The sequence below is a fragment of the Manis pentadactyla genome, chromosome X (genome assembly GCF_030020395.1).
Source record: "Manis pentadactyla isolate mManPen7 chromosome X, mManPen7.hap1, whole genome shotgun sequence".
Classification (NCBI taxonomy): domain Eukaryota; kingdom Metazoa; phylum Chordata; class Mammalia; order Pholidota; family Manidae; genus Manis; species Manis pentadactyla.
In genome coordinates, this window is record NC_080038.1 from 59324255 (window position 1) to 59338426 (window position 14172).

General features: G+C 38.7%; 1 protein-coding gene and 1 pseudogene across 1 annotated transcript in view; both read left to right on the top strand.

Moving 5' to 3' along the window:
* AR (androgen receptor) overlaps window positions 1–14172 on the top strand; it is a 278626-nt gene that overhangs the window by 99201 nt on the left and 165253 nt on the right. The gene's annotated exons all lie outside the window — the stretch shown is intronic.
* The window catches only part of LOC118927997 (nuclear receptor coactivator 3-like), a 41646-nt pseudogene continuing 28933 nt past the window's right edge, over window positions 1460–14172 (top strand).

Below are 14172 nucleotides of genomic sequence, written 5' to 3' on the forward strand. Positions count from 1 at the left end.
TTCACTGGAGATGGCTGGTAATTGTAGGTCTGCTTTGGTTATGTAACTATATTCCTATTATGTTAATGTGGGTGCGCAATTTAATTAGTAGTTTAACAACATATACATGCTTAAGTTACTCTACAAGAAGATATGTCAAAGAAATAACCAATGTTCCCATGTTTTCTTCCGTCTGCTACTTCTATAGCTTTTCTTCTTCCTTCCTAATTACAACCCTTAAATAGAATTCGTGCCTCATATCAAATTTACTGAGTATCATAATTCTTCCAAGTGGTAAAGATACCTCAAGACAAATATTGGGCTTAAAACCCACAGGGCATAAATATGCAAAGAAGTAAAAAGCCAACCTTTTCAAACAATATTGCTTCTCTCTCACTTACCAACTTTACATTTCCCTGTATGGCCCCGGAAGATGACTGGATAGCCAGAGACGGGTAAGATTCCTCAAGGGAGGAACAACCTAAGTCAGGCACAGTCGCAGGGGGGCCATCAGGTGAGAAATTGGGGATCAACAGAGGTGAGGCTTAGAACCTCACCCCCCCCCTGTTTTGAGAGAAATCTTCTGCATCTGTGGATGTTTTGTTGCCCTTGTCTAGCTTGGATTAATACTTAGTCTATAGGCACGCAGCTGATCATCTACTTTGCCCTCTTACTGCACTAAACTATGTTTTCTACCTTTATCTTGCATCTACCTACCACTTCAGCATTTTATTAAAAAAGAAAAAAAAAAAAATAATAATAAAGGAGAAATGTGGCATTTACATATAAATCAAGTATAAAAATCAAATGAATATTCATATTTGACCTGATTGTTTATATTTCATAATGTGTGATCAAAACCAAAAGTTTCTGTGATGACTGCCCTTGAACTGTTCACCATGTAAGAACTTATTCACTATGTAAGAATTTGTTCACCATGTAAGAACTTGTTCATTGTGCTTCAGGAGATCGGAGACTGATGAGAATTAGGTTTGGGGTGGATTAATGATTGTGCATGTAGTCCCCTCTACAGAATTGTATTGTTATTAACTGTTAACAACTATTTGATCAATAAGTATGAGAGATGCCCTCACAAAAAAAAACTATAAAATTCTGTATAGGGTACTCAATGCACAATCATTAATCAACCCCAAGCCTAATTCTATACAGTATCCAATCTTCTGAAGCACAACGAACAAGTTCTTACATGGTGAACAAGTTCTTACATAGTGAGTAAATTCTTATGTGGTGAACAGTGCAAGGGCAGTCATATCACAGAAACTTTCGGTTTTGATCACGTATCATGAACTATAAAAAATCAGGTCAAATATGATTATTCATTTGATTTTTATACTTGATTTATATGAGAATCCCAAAATTCTCCCTTATTATTATTATTATTTTTTAAAATAAAATGCTGAAGTGGTAGGTAGATGCAAGGTAAAGGTAGAAAACATAGTTTAGTGCTCTAAGACGGCAAATGTCAATGATCAGGTGAGTGCCTATAGACTAAGTATTAATCCAAGCTAGACAAGGGCAGCAAAACATCCAAGGATGCAGATGAGTTCTCTCAAAACAGGGGGGATGAGGTTCTAAGCCTCACCTCTGTTGACCACCATTTTTTCACCTGATGGCCCCCCTGCGACTGTGCCTGACTTAGGTTGTTCCTCCCTTGAGGAATCTTACCCATCTCTGGCTATCCAGTCATCTTCCGGGGCCATACAGGGAAATGTAAAGTTGGTAAGTGAGAGACAAGCCTTATTGTTTGAAAAGGTTAGCTTTTTACTTCTTTGCATATTTATGCCCTGTGGCTTCTATGCCCAGCATTTGTCTTGAAGTATCTTTGCCACTTGGAAGAATTATGATAGTTAGTAATTTCGATATGAGGCACGAATTCTACTTAAGGGTTGTAATTAGGAAGGAAGAAGAAAAGCTATAGAAGTAGCAGACGGAAGAAAACATGGGAAGATTGATTATTTCTTTGACATATATTCTTATAGAGTAACATAAGCATGTATAGGTTTTAAACTACTAATTAAATTGCATACACACATTAACATAATAGGAATACAGCTACATAAACAAAGCAGACCTACCATTACCAGCCATATCCAGTGAAACCGAGAAAACCAGTTAGGCACCCTAGGCATTTGTGAAAACTTATCAATGATATGATGGGTATTATCTAACTGAATTTGAATAGTTTGAGAAAAATCAGACAAATTAAAACCACACATTCCAGGGAACTGTTCACATCCCATATGTTCTTTCAACAGTAGACAGTCTATAGTCGCAAGATTTTGGATCACTGCAACTTGCACTTCTCCTAATTTTTGGTTGAGTTCCAACAGTATAGATCCAGTCAAATTTGTTGTTTTTCTGTATGCAGAGGCCAGCTTAAATATCTCCTTCTTCATTCCAATGGCAAGTCCAGGAACCAGTGGGATGAATGCAACTACAACTGCAACAGCACCAGGATCTTTGTTGAAGTTTTTTGATTATCATCTTCTGGAATGACTCTTCCAGAGGATGTTGATGTTGGAAGTTCTTCTTCATATCGTATCTTAGTTTATTTTCTGTGTAGCCAAATTAGGCTTTGATCCTCTGTATAAACACAGATATCCTTTGCCCACACTTTGATATGCCCTTTATACCACTGTGAAGAACTTATTGGAGATCGCCACACAGGAAATGCTTTTTTTTTTTAAGAGGAAGGAGTATTATCAGAAAAATGTACTTCCATAGCTGATCATCTGACACCCTTTAAATGATCAAAATTAAGGATATTTGGAGCATGCATTAATCGTTGATTGCAGTTAGTTTTATCCTATCAGGGAGTAATCCACCTTTTCTTTCTTTTTTTGTTATCATTAATCTAAATTTGCATGAAGAATATTATGTTTACTAGGCTCTCCCCTATACGAGGTCACCCCCACAAACCCCTTTACAGTCACTGTCCATCAGCATAGCAAAATGTTTTAGAATCACTACTTGTCTTCTTTGTGTTGTACAGCTCTCCCCTTTCACCCACCCCCACAGGCATGCTAATCTTAATACCCCCCTTCATCTTCACCCCCTTGTCCCACCCTACCCACCCATCCTCCCCAGTCCCTTTCCCTTTGGTACCTGTTAGTCTTTTCTTTTGTTCTGTGATTCTGCGGCTGTATTGTTCCTTCAGTTTTTCCTTTGCTCTTATACTCCACAGATGTGTGAAATCATTTGATATTTCTCTTTCTCTGCTTGGCTTATTTCACTGAGCGTAATACCCTCTAGCTCCCTCCATGTTGTTGCAAATGGTAGGACTTGTTTTTTCTTATGGCTGAATAATATTCCATTGTGTATATGTACCACATCTTCTTTATCCATTCATCTACTGATGGACACTTAGGTTGCTTCTAATTCTTGGCTATTGTAAATAGTGCTGCAAAAAACAAAAAACATAGGGGTGCATCTGTCTTTATCAAACTGGAGGGCTGCATTCTTAGTGTAAATTCCTAGGAGTGGAATTCCTGGGTCAAATGGTAAGTTTATTTTGAGCATTTTGAGGAACCTCCATACTGCTTTCCACAATGGTTGAACTAATTTACATTCCCACCTGCAGTGTAGGAGGGTTCCCCTTTCTCCACAACCTCGCCAACATTTGTTGTTGTTTGTCTTTTGGATGGTACTCATCCTTACTGGTGTGAGGTGATACCTCACTGTGGTTTTAATTTGCATTTCTCTGATAATAAGTGATGTGGAGCATCTTTTCATGTGTCTGTTGGCCATCTGTATTTCTTTTTTGGAGAACTGTCTGTTCTGTTCCTCTGCCCATTTTTTAATTGGATTATTTGTTTTTTGTTTCTTGAGGTGGGTGAGCTCTTTATATATGTTGGATGTCAAGACTTTATCGAATCTGTGATTTACAATATATTCTCCCATACTGTACTGTACCTTTTTGTTCTATTGATGGTGTCTTTTGCTGTACAGAAGGTTTTCAGCTTAATATAGTCCCACTTGTTCATTTTTGCTATTGTTTTCCATGCCAGGGGAGATATGCTCTAGAAGAGGTTACTCATGTTTATGTCTCTGAGATTTTTGCCTATGTATTTTTCTAAGAGTTTTATGGTTTCATGACTTACATTCAGGTCTTTGATCCATTTTGAATTTACTTTTGTGTATGGGGTTAGACAATGGTCCAGTTTTATTCTCCTACATGTAGCTGTCCAGTTTTGCCAGCACCATCTGTTGAAGAGAATGTCATTTCCCCATTGTAGGTCCATGGCTCCTATATTAAATATTAATTGACCATATATGTTTGGGTTAATGTCTGCAGTCTCTAATCTGTTCCACTGGTCTGTGGCTCTGTTCTTCTGCCAGTACCAATTTGTCTTGATTACTATGGCTTTGTAGTATAGCTTGAAGTTGGGGAGGGTGAACCCCCCACTTTATTCTTCTTTCTCAGAATTGCTTTGCCTATTCGGGGTATTTGGTGTTTCCATATGTATTTTCGAACTATTTGTTCCAGTTTGTTGAAGAATGTTGCTGGTAATTTGATAGGGATTGCATCAAATCTGTGTATTGCTTTGGGCAGGATGGCCATTTTGATTATATTAATCTTCCTGGCCATGAGCATGGGATGAGTTTCCATTTGTTAGTGTCCCCTTTAATTTCTCTTAAGAGTGACTTGTAGTTTTCAGGATATAGGTCTTTCACTTCTTTGGTTAGGTTTATTCCTAGGTATTTTATTCTTTTTGATGAAATTGTGAATGGAGTTGTTTTCCTGATTTCTCTTTCTATTGATTCATTGTTAGTGTATAGGAAAGCCACATATTTTTGTTTGTTAATTTTGTATCCTGCAACTTTGCTGTATTTCCGATATCAGTTCTAGTAGTTTTGGAGTGGAGTCTTTAGGGTTTTTTATGTACAATGTCATGTCATCTGCAAATAGTGACAGTTTAACTTCTTCTTTACCAATCTGGATTCCTTGTATTTCTTTGTTTTGTCTGATTGCCGTGGCTAGGACCTCCACTACTATATTAAAGAACAGCGGGAGAGTGGGCATCCCTGTCTTGTTCCCGATCTCAGTGGAAAAGTTTTCAACATTTCGCTGTTCAGTATGATGTTGGCTGTGGGTTTATCTTATATGGCCTTTATTATGTTGAGGTACTTGCCCTCTATACCCATTTTGCTGAGAATTTTTATGGTGAATGGATGTTGAATTTTGTCAAATGCTTTTTCAGCATCTATGCAGATGATAATGAGGTTTTTGCCCTTTTTGTTTATGTGGTGGATGATGTTGATGGAATTTCGAATGTTGTATCATCCTTGCATCCCTGGGATAAATTCCGCTTGGTCATTGTGTATGATACTTTTAATACATTTTTGAATTCGGTTTGCTAATATTTTATTGAGTATTTTTGCATCTACGTTCATTATGGATATTGGTCTGTAATTTTCTTTTTTGGTGGGTTCTTTACCTGGTTTTGGTATTAGGGTGAAGTTGGCTTCATAGAATGAGTTTGGGAGTATTCCCTCCTCTTCTATTTTTTGGAAAAGTTTAAGGAGAATGGGTATTATGTCTTCTCTGTGTGTCTGATAAAATTCCGAGTTAAATCCGTCTTTCCCGTGGGTTTGCACTTGTGTAGTTTTTTTATTACCATTTCAATTTCTTTGCTCTTAATTGTTTTGTTTAACTTTTGTGTTTCTTCCTTGGTCAGTCTTGGAAGGTTGTGTTTTTCTAGGAAGTTGTCCATTTCTTCTAGGTTTTCCAGCTTGTTGGCATACATGTTTTCATAGTAGTCTTTAATAATTCCTTGTATTTCTGTGGAGTCTGTCGTGATTTTTCCGTTCTCATATCTGATTCTGTTGATTTGTGTTGATTCTCTTTTTCTCTTAATATGTTTGGCTAGAGGCTTATCTACTTTGTTTATTTTCTCAAAGAACCAGCTGTTGGTTTCATTGATTTTTGCTATTGTTTTATTCTTCTCAATTTTGTTTATTTCTTCCCTGATCTTTATTATGTCCCTCCTTCTGCTGACTTTAGGCCTCATTTGTTCTTCTTTTTCCAATTTCGATAATTGTGATGTTAGACTATTCATTTGGGATTGTTCTTCCTTCTTCAATTGTGCCTGGATCGCTATACACTTTCCTCTTAAGACTGTTTTCGCTGCGTCCCACAGAAGTTGGGGCTTTGTGTTGTTGTTGTTGTCATTTTTTTCCATATATTCCTTGATCTCTATTTTAATTTGTTCGTTGATCCATTGATTATTTAGGATCATGTTGTTCAGCCTCCATGTGTTTGTGAGCCTTTTTGTTTTCTTTGTAGAATTTATTTCTAGTTTTATACCTTTGTGGTCTGAAAAGTTGGTTGGTAGAATTTCAATCTTTTGGAATTTACTGAGGCTATTTTTGTGAGCTAGTATGTGGTCTATTCGGAGAATGTTCCATGTGCACTTGAGAAGAATGTATATCTTGTTGCTTTTGGATGTAGAGTTCTATAGATGTCTATTAGGTCCATCTGTTCTACTGTGTTGTTCAGTGCCTCCATGTCCTTACTTATTTTCTGCCCGTTGGATCTATCCTTTGGGGTGATTCGTGTGTTGAAGTCTCCTAAAATGAATGCATTACATTCTTTTTCCCCCTTTTGTTCTGTTTATATTTGTATCGCATATGCTGGTGCTCCTGTGTTGGATGCATATATATTTAGAATGGTTATATCCTCTTGTTGGACTGAGCCCTTTATCATTTTGTATTGTCATTCTTTATCTCTTGCTACTTTCTTTGTTTTGAAGTCTATTTTTTCTGATATTAGTACTGCGACCCCTGCTTTCTCCTCTCTGTTGTTTGCCTGAAATATGTTTTTCCATCCCTTGACTTTTAGTCTGTGCATGTCTTTGGGTTTGAGGTGAGTTTCTTGTAAGCAGCATACAGATGAGTCTTGCTTTTTTATCCATTCTATTACTCTGTGTCTTTTGATTGGTGCCCTAAGTCCATTTACATGTAGGGTGACTATTGAAAGATATGTACTTATTGCCATTGCAGGCTTTAAATCCGTGCTTAACGAAGGTTCAAGGTTCACCTCTTTAGTATCTTACTGCCTAACTTAGCTCGCTTATTGAGCTGTTATATATACTGTCTGGAGATTCTTTTCTTCTCTCCCTTCTTATTCCTCCTCCTCCATTCTTCATATGTTGGGTGTTTTTTTCTGTGCTCTTTTTAGGAGTGCTCCCATCTAGAACAGTCCCTGTAAGATGCCCTGTAGAGGTTGTTTGTGGGAAGCAAATTCCTTCAGCGTTTGCTTGTCTGGGAATTGTTTAATCCCGCCATCATATTTAAATGATAATCGTGCTGGATACAGTATCCTTGGTTCAAGGCCCTTGTGTTTCATTGCATTAAATATACCATGCCATTCTCTTCTGGCCTGTAGGGTTTCTGTTGAGAATTCTTACGATAGTCTGATGGGTTTCCTGTATAGGTGACCTTTTTCTCTCTGTCTGCCTTTAAAACTCTTTCCTTGTCCTTGAACTTTGCCAGTTTAATTATTATGTGTCTTGGTGTTGTCCTCCTTGTGTCCTTTCTGTTGGGGGTTCTGTGTTTTTCTGTGGTCTTTTCGATTATTTCCTCCCCCAGTTTGGTGAGGTTTTCAGCAATTATTTCTTCAAAAACACTTTCTATCCCTTTCCCTCTCTCTTCTTCTTCTGGTACCCCTATAATACATATATTGTTCCTTTTGGATTGGTCACAAAGTTCTCTTAATATTGTTTCTTTCCTGGAGATCTTTTTATCTCTCTCTGTGTCAGCTTCTATGCGTTCCTGTTCTCTGGTTTCTATTCCTTCAATTGCCTCTTGCATCTTATCCATTCTGGTTACCAATCCTTCCAGAGTTTATTTCACTTCTGTAATCTCCTTCCTGGCATCTGTGATCTCCCTCCGGACTTCATCCCATTGCTCTTGCATATTTCTCTGCATCTCTGTTAGCATGTTAATGATTTTTTTTTTGAATTCTTTCTCAGGAATTCTTGTTAGGTCTGTCTCCTTCTCTGCTGTTGCCTCTGTGATCTTGGTTTGCCTGTAATTTTGCCTTTTCATGGTGATAGAGATAGTTTGCAGAGCTGGAACGAGTGATGGCTGGAAGATCTTCCCTTCTTGTAGGTTTGTGGCCTTCCTCTCCTGGGAGAACAGCGAACTCTAGTGGCTTGTGCTGGGTAGCTGCATGCAGACAGGGCTTCTGCTTCCTGTCCTGCTTCTATGGAGTTTATCTCCGCTGTTACTGTGGGGTGGCCTGGCTCGGGCTGCTACTCCAATATGGTTGAGCCCCGTTTTATGGGGAGCGGCTGGGAGGCTATTTATCTCCATAATGGGCCTCCGTGCTCCCTGCTGCCCACAGTGTTAGAGTGCCCAGAGATCCCCAGATTCCCTACCTCTGTACTAAGTGTCCCACCCTTCCCCTTTAAGACTTCCAAAAAGCACTCGCCAAAACAAAACAACAACAACAACATCAAAAAACCGCTCCCTTTTCTTTGTACTCAGGTGCTGGCCTCAGGCACCCGGTCACCGGTCTTGCTGCCCTGTTTCCCTAGTATTGGGGTCCCTGTCCCTTTAAGTCTTCCAAAAAATACTCCCCGAAAAAAAAAGAAAAAATGGCTGCTCGCTTTTCTTTGTTCTCCGTCGCCATCCTCAGGCACCCGCTTGCCAGTCTTGCTGCCCTGTTTACCTAGTATTGGGGTCCCTGTCCCTTTAAGACTTCCAAAAAGCACTCGCCAAATAAAAGAAAAAAAAATGGCTACTCATGTTTCTTTGTTCTCCGTTGTCGGCCTCAGGCACCAGCTTGCCGGTCTTGCTCGTCTGTTTCCCTAGGATCCATGACCCCATGCACGCACTGTGTCTGCGCTCTGGGCTGGATGGCTGGGGCTGGGTGTTCAGCAGTCCTGGCCTCCCTCTCCTTCCCCACTCCAACCCCTCTCCTCCCACCAGGTGCTGGAGGGAGGGGCGCTCTGGTCCCATGGGGCTGGGGCTTGTATCTTACCCCCTTTGTGAGGTGCTGGGTTCTCGCAGGTATGAATGTGGTCTGGATGTTGTCCTGTGTGCTCTGGTCTCTATTCTAGGAAGAGTTGTCTTTGTTATATTTTCATAGATATATGTGGTTTTGGGAGGAGATTTCTGCTGCTCTACGCACGCCGCCATCTTGGCTCCCTCCCTTTTCAGAATTTTATTGTTTTTAACAACCATTTCATCAATAAATATGAGAGATGCCCTCTCAAAAAAAAATACATCAAGAGGATCATATACCATGATCAAGTGGGATTCATCCCAGGAGTGCAGGAATCATACAACATGTGACAATCCACCAACATCATCCCCTATATCAATGAAAAGGACAAAAACCACATGATCATCTGCATAGATGCTGAAAAATTATTTGATAAAACTCAACATCCATTCATGATAAAAACTCTCAACAACATGTGTATAGAGGGCAAGTAACTCAACATATTAAAGGCCATACATGATAAACCCACAGCCAACATCATACTTATCAGCGAGAAGCTGAAATCTTTTCTTCTAAGATCAGGAACAAGACATGGATGCCTACTCTCCCCACTTTTACTCCACATGGTACTGGTGGTCCTAGCTATGGCAATCAGACAACACAGATATATACAAGGCATCCAGACTGGAAAGGAAGAAGTTAAACTGTCACTGTTTTCAGATTACATGATATTGTACTTAAAAAATCCTAAATAATCCACTCCAAAACTACTAGAACTATATCTGAATTCAGTAAAGTTGCAGGATACAAAATTAATACAAAGGAATCTGTTGCATCCCTACACACTAACAATGAACTAGCAGAAAGAGAAATCAGGAAAACAATTCCATTCACAATTACATCAATAAGAATAAAATACCTAGGAATGAACCTAAACAAGGAAGTGAAAGACCTATACCCTGAAAAGTACAAGGCACTCTTAAGAGAAATTAAAGAGGACACTAACAAATGGAAACTCATCCCATGCTCTTGGGTAAGATGAAGTAATATTGTCAAAATGTCCATCCTGCCTAAAGCAATCTACAGATTCAGTGCAATGCCTATCAAAATGCCAACAGCATTCTTCAATAAACTGGAACAAATAGCTCTAAAATTCATATGGAACCACAAAAGACCCCAAATAGCCAAAGCAATCCTGAGAAGGAAGAATAAAGCACGGTGGATCTCGCTTCCCAACTTCAAGCTGTACTACAAATCCACAGTAATCAAGGCAATTTGGTACTGGCTCAAGAACAGGACCCATAGTCCAGTGGAACAGAATAGAGAGTCCAGATATTAACCCAAACACATATGGTCAATTAATAGACAATATATGAACCTTGAGTATACAATGGGGAAATTACAGCCTCTTCAAGAACTGGTGTTGGGAAAACTGGACAGCTATATGTAAGAGAATGAAACTGGATTTGTGTCTAACTCCATACACAAAAGTAAACTCGAAATGGATAGAAGAGCTGAATGTAAGTCATGAAACCATATAACTCTTAGAAGAAAACACAGAAAAACTCTCTTGAATGTAAACATGAGCAACTTCTTCATGAACATATCTCCTCAGGCAAGGGAAACAAAAGCAAAAATGAACAAGTGGGACTGTATAAAACCAAAAAGCTTCTGTACAGGAAAGGACATCATCAGTAGAACAAAAATGTATCCTACAGTATGGGAGAGTATTCTCATAAATGACATATCTGATAAGGGGTTGACATAAAAAAATATACAGAGAGCTCATGCATCTCAATGGACAAAGAGCAAATAATCCAATTAAAAAATGGTTGGAGGGTCTGAACAGATACTTCTCCAAAGAAGAAATTCAGATGGCCAACAGGCATGTGAAAAGATGCTTCACATCACTAATCATCATGGAAATGTAAATTAAAAACATAATGATATATCACCTCACACCAGTCAGGATGGCCACCATCCAAAAGACAAACGACAACAACAGTTGGCGAAGATGTGCAGAAAGGGGAACCCTCCTACACTGCTGGAGCAAATGTAAATTAGTTCAACCATTGTGGAAAGCAGTATGGAAGGCCCTCAAAAAACTAAAAACAGTTATACCATTTGACCCAGGAATTCCACTCCTAGGAATTTACCCTAAGAATGCAGGAGCCCAGTTTCAAAAAGACATATGCACCCCTAAGTTTATCTCAGCACTATTTACAATAGCCAAGAAATGGAAGCAACCTAAGTGTCCATCAGTAGATGAATGGATAAAGAAGAAGTGGTACATATACACAATGGAATATTATTCAGCCATAAAAAGAAAACAAATCCTACCATTTGCAACAACATGGATGGAGCTAGACGGTATTATGCTCAGTGAAAGAAGCCAGGTGGGGAAAGACAAGTACCAAATGATTTCACTCATCTGTGGAGTATAAGAACAAAACAAATACTGAAGGAACAAAACAGCAGCAGACTCACAGAACCCAATAATGGACTAACAGTTAACAAAAGGAAAGGGACTGGGGAGGATGAGTGGGAAGGGAGGGATAAGGGGAAAAAGGGGTATTACTATTAGTACACATAATGTAGGGTGGGGCACGGAGAAGGCAGTGTAGCACAGAGAAGACAAGTAGTGACTATCACATCTTACTATACTGATGGGCAGTGATTATAATGGGATATGTGGTGAGGACTTGGTAATGTGGGGAATGTAGTAAACACAATGTTGCTCATGTAATTGTATATTAAAAATACAAAAAGTAAAAAAAAGTAAAATATAAATTAATATTTGCTTGCCTATAATGGCCTCAATAGACTGGGTCTGCACCCTAGTCCTTAGTGTTTCCCTTGCCCGTGGAAGGAGTCACTTGCCATCTTTTGAATGGCTGTGAAGACTTGGATAAAGACAATGAGCTGTAGCAAATATAGAATGTGACAATTTCTTTATCTTTATGGAAATCTATAAGAGACGAGTTCCCTGGTTGGAGGAACTTATGGTACAAAATATGCTTCTTTCATTAGCATATATGAATTTTAGCATATTTTACATTGAAACTCTCAATTTGTATTTATGCTTTTATAAGAGTATGTTTTTTCTCCCTCCAAATCCCAAACATTATATTTGATGTTTTTTCCCGCGGTAACCACCACCCCTATCTTTTCAATGAATAAAAATGTAGTTTCAAGATATTATTTACATATGCTTCCATGGTGGTGTGCAGATGCAATTAGTGTATGTCAGTCAGGATTTCCAAACATCTACAAATAGTTGTTAGTTTCCAACTGTTATTTTGGTCTTGTGCAGTACAATGAAGGTATTGTCAAATAGATCTAGCTGCTAGTTCTTGCTGTGTTTCTTCCCAGTTGAGGAACCTTATGCAAGTTACTATGTCTCACTGTGCTTCATTTTCCTCATTTATCATCTCTACTATGCAATATTGTGAGGAGGATACATTTTGATAATTGATATGAAAGCACCTGACACATACAATGTGCAAAGATGATGGTGAGGATCATGATGATGATGGTGGTGGTGGTAGCAGCTTATTTTGTTATTCATTGCATATTACATGCCAGGCACTGTGCATAACACATGACATGGATTAGCTCACTTAATCTACATAGAACCAAGTAGGTATTGTGAATATCCTTACTGCATAGATGGGAAATTCTAGTTGCTTAGTAAGTGTGACTACAGGTATCAAAGTGCTATCATATGGTGAATGGTTAGTAGATATTAGCTTCCTTCCTTTTCATGGGTAATTTTTCCTCTCCTCCAAGTCAGTTGTATATGTCCAGAGTCCAATGTTTTTATATGTGTATAGCACAAATATATAGGCAAATTGTGATTAGGACATTTAATGAAAGTGAACACAGGGCCCCAGGTAGTCCTGTATTACTTAGATCCATGAAAGGTTCCCAGACCCCATAGTCCTCATTGAATAGAATATTGTCCTTTTTAGCATCCAAACTGTTCAGAAAACAAGAACCACCACACTTTAGATCCACTATTTCCTCACTATGTAAGAAGTACAGAAAAAAAATACAGCTTCCCAGGGCTGAGAGAAGAAAATCATATCACAGCCCCTTTCTAACTACTTAGAGGGGGCAGTTCATTTTCAACAGACCTGGTTTCTCTTCTTGTAATATGAATTTCTCTCACCTTACCATCAGATGCCAGCTCCCACCTGTCTCTTTGCCATGCCTTTTTGTTCCTAGGAGAAAGCAGCTGAAGCTTCTAAGGGGAAGGTGAGGGTAGTTTAGCTCCCCTTGACAAGAACACATCAACCCAGCTTTCTGAAAACTCCGTTAATTTGTTTTGTCATTGGTTTGCTCATTCATTCATTCACCATAGATTCAGTGAATATTTAACAACACTAAATAGGAGCCAAGTCATGTGCTAGGCACTGGGGATAGAGCAGTGTAAAAACAAAGTTCATGCCACTCTCAAGGAACTGATTGAGATAAACTAGTGAACCAGGAAAACCCTGGTCCTATTTTGAAGGCTCTGTTGCTGGTGCTTCTAATGTCATGGTCACAGAAATTTAGCCTAAGTATCATCTTCCTTCAGAGATCGGGCATTATTGAACTAAGTATTAAGAGTCAGGCATTTGAGAGTAAATCATGGAATCCTAGAAAACTAGTGCCAGGAGCAAGGTAGCAGAATGGAATGAGCATGGAACATATATTCAGAAGTTATTGTATCTAGGCCTAGCTCTGTTGCTCACTGGTTAAGACACTTAGCCTCCCTCCCTCCTTTTGTTCATCTGAAGAATGGGGTTAATGAAAATCTCTACATGACAGTGGTGTTGGGGAGAGTAAATAAGATTCTCAATCAGCTCTGTATCCTCTTACCCTGATGTAGTTATTAGTATCTGAAATTACTTTTTGACTCTTTATATGCTTATTTCATGTACCTTCTCAGGTTTTATACCAGATTACATTTCATTCAACTCCATGTTTAACTGTAATATAGAAAGGAAATAAGGCAAGGTAAGAGTATGCCAAACAGTTATTCTCCATTTCTACTGAGGACAGGGGAAAAATAATCTGAGGGATTTAAGTTAGATGTGAGGAAGAAGTCATGGCCAGGATGTGAGAAGTACTACTATGATCAAATGGATATTGTGAATCTTTGGTATTTCGTTACATTCTTTTTTTTAATTGAAGTATAGTTAATATGCAATATTATATTGGTTTCAAGTATACTTCAT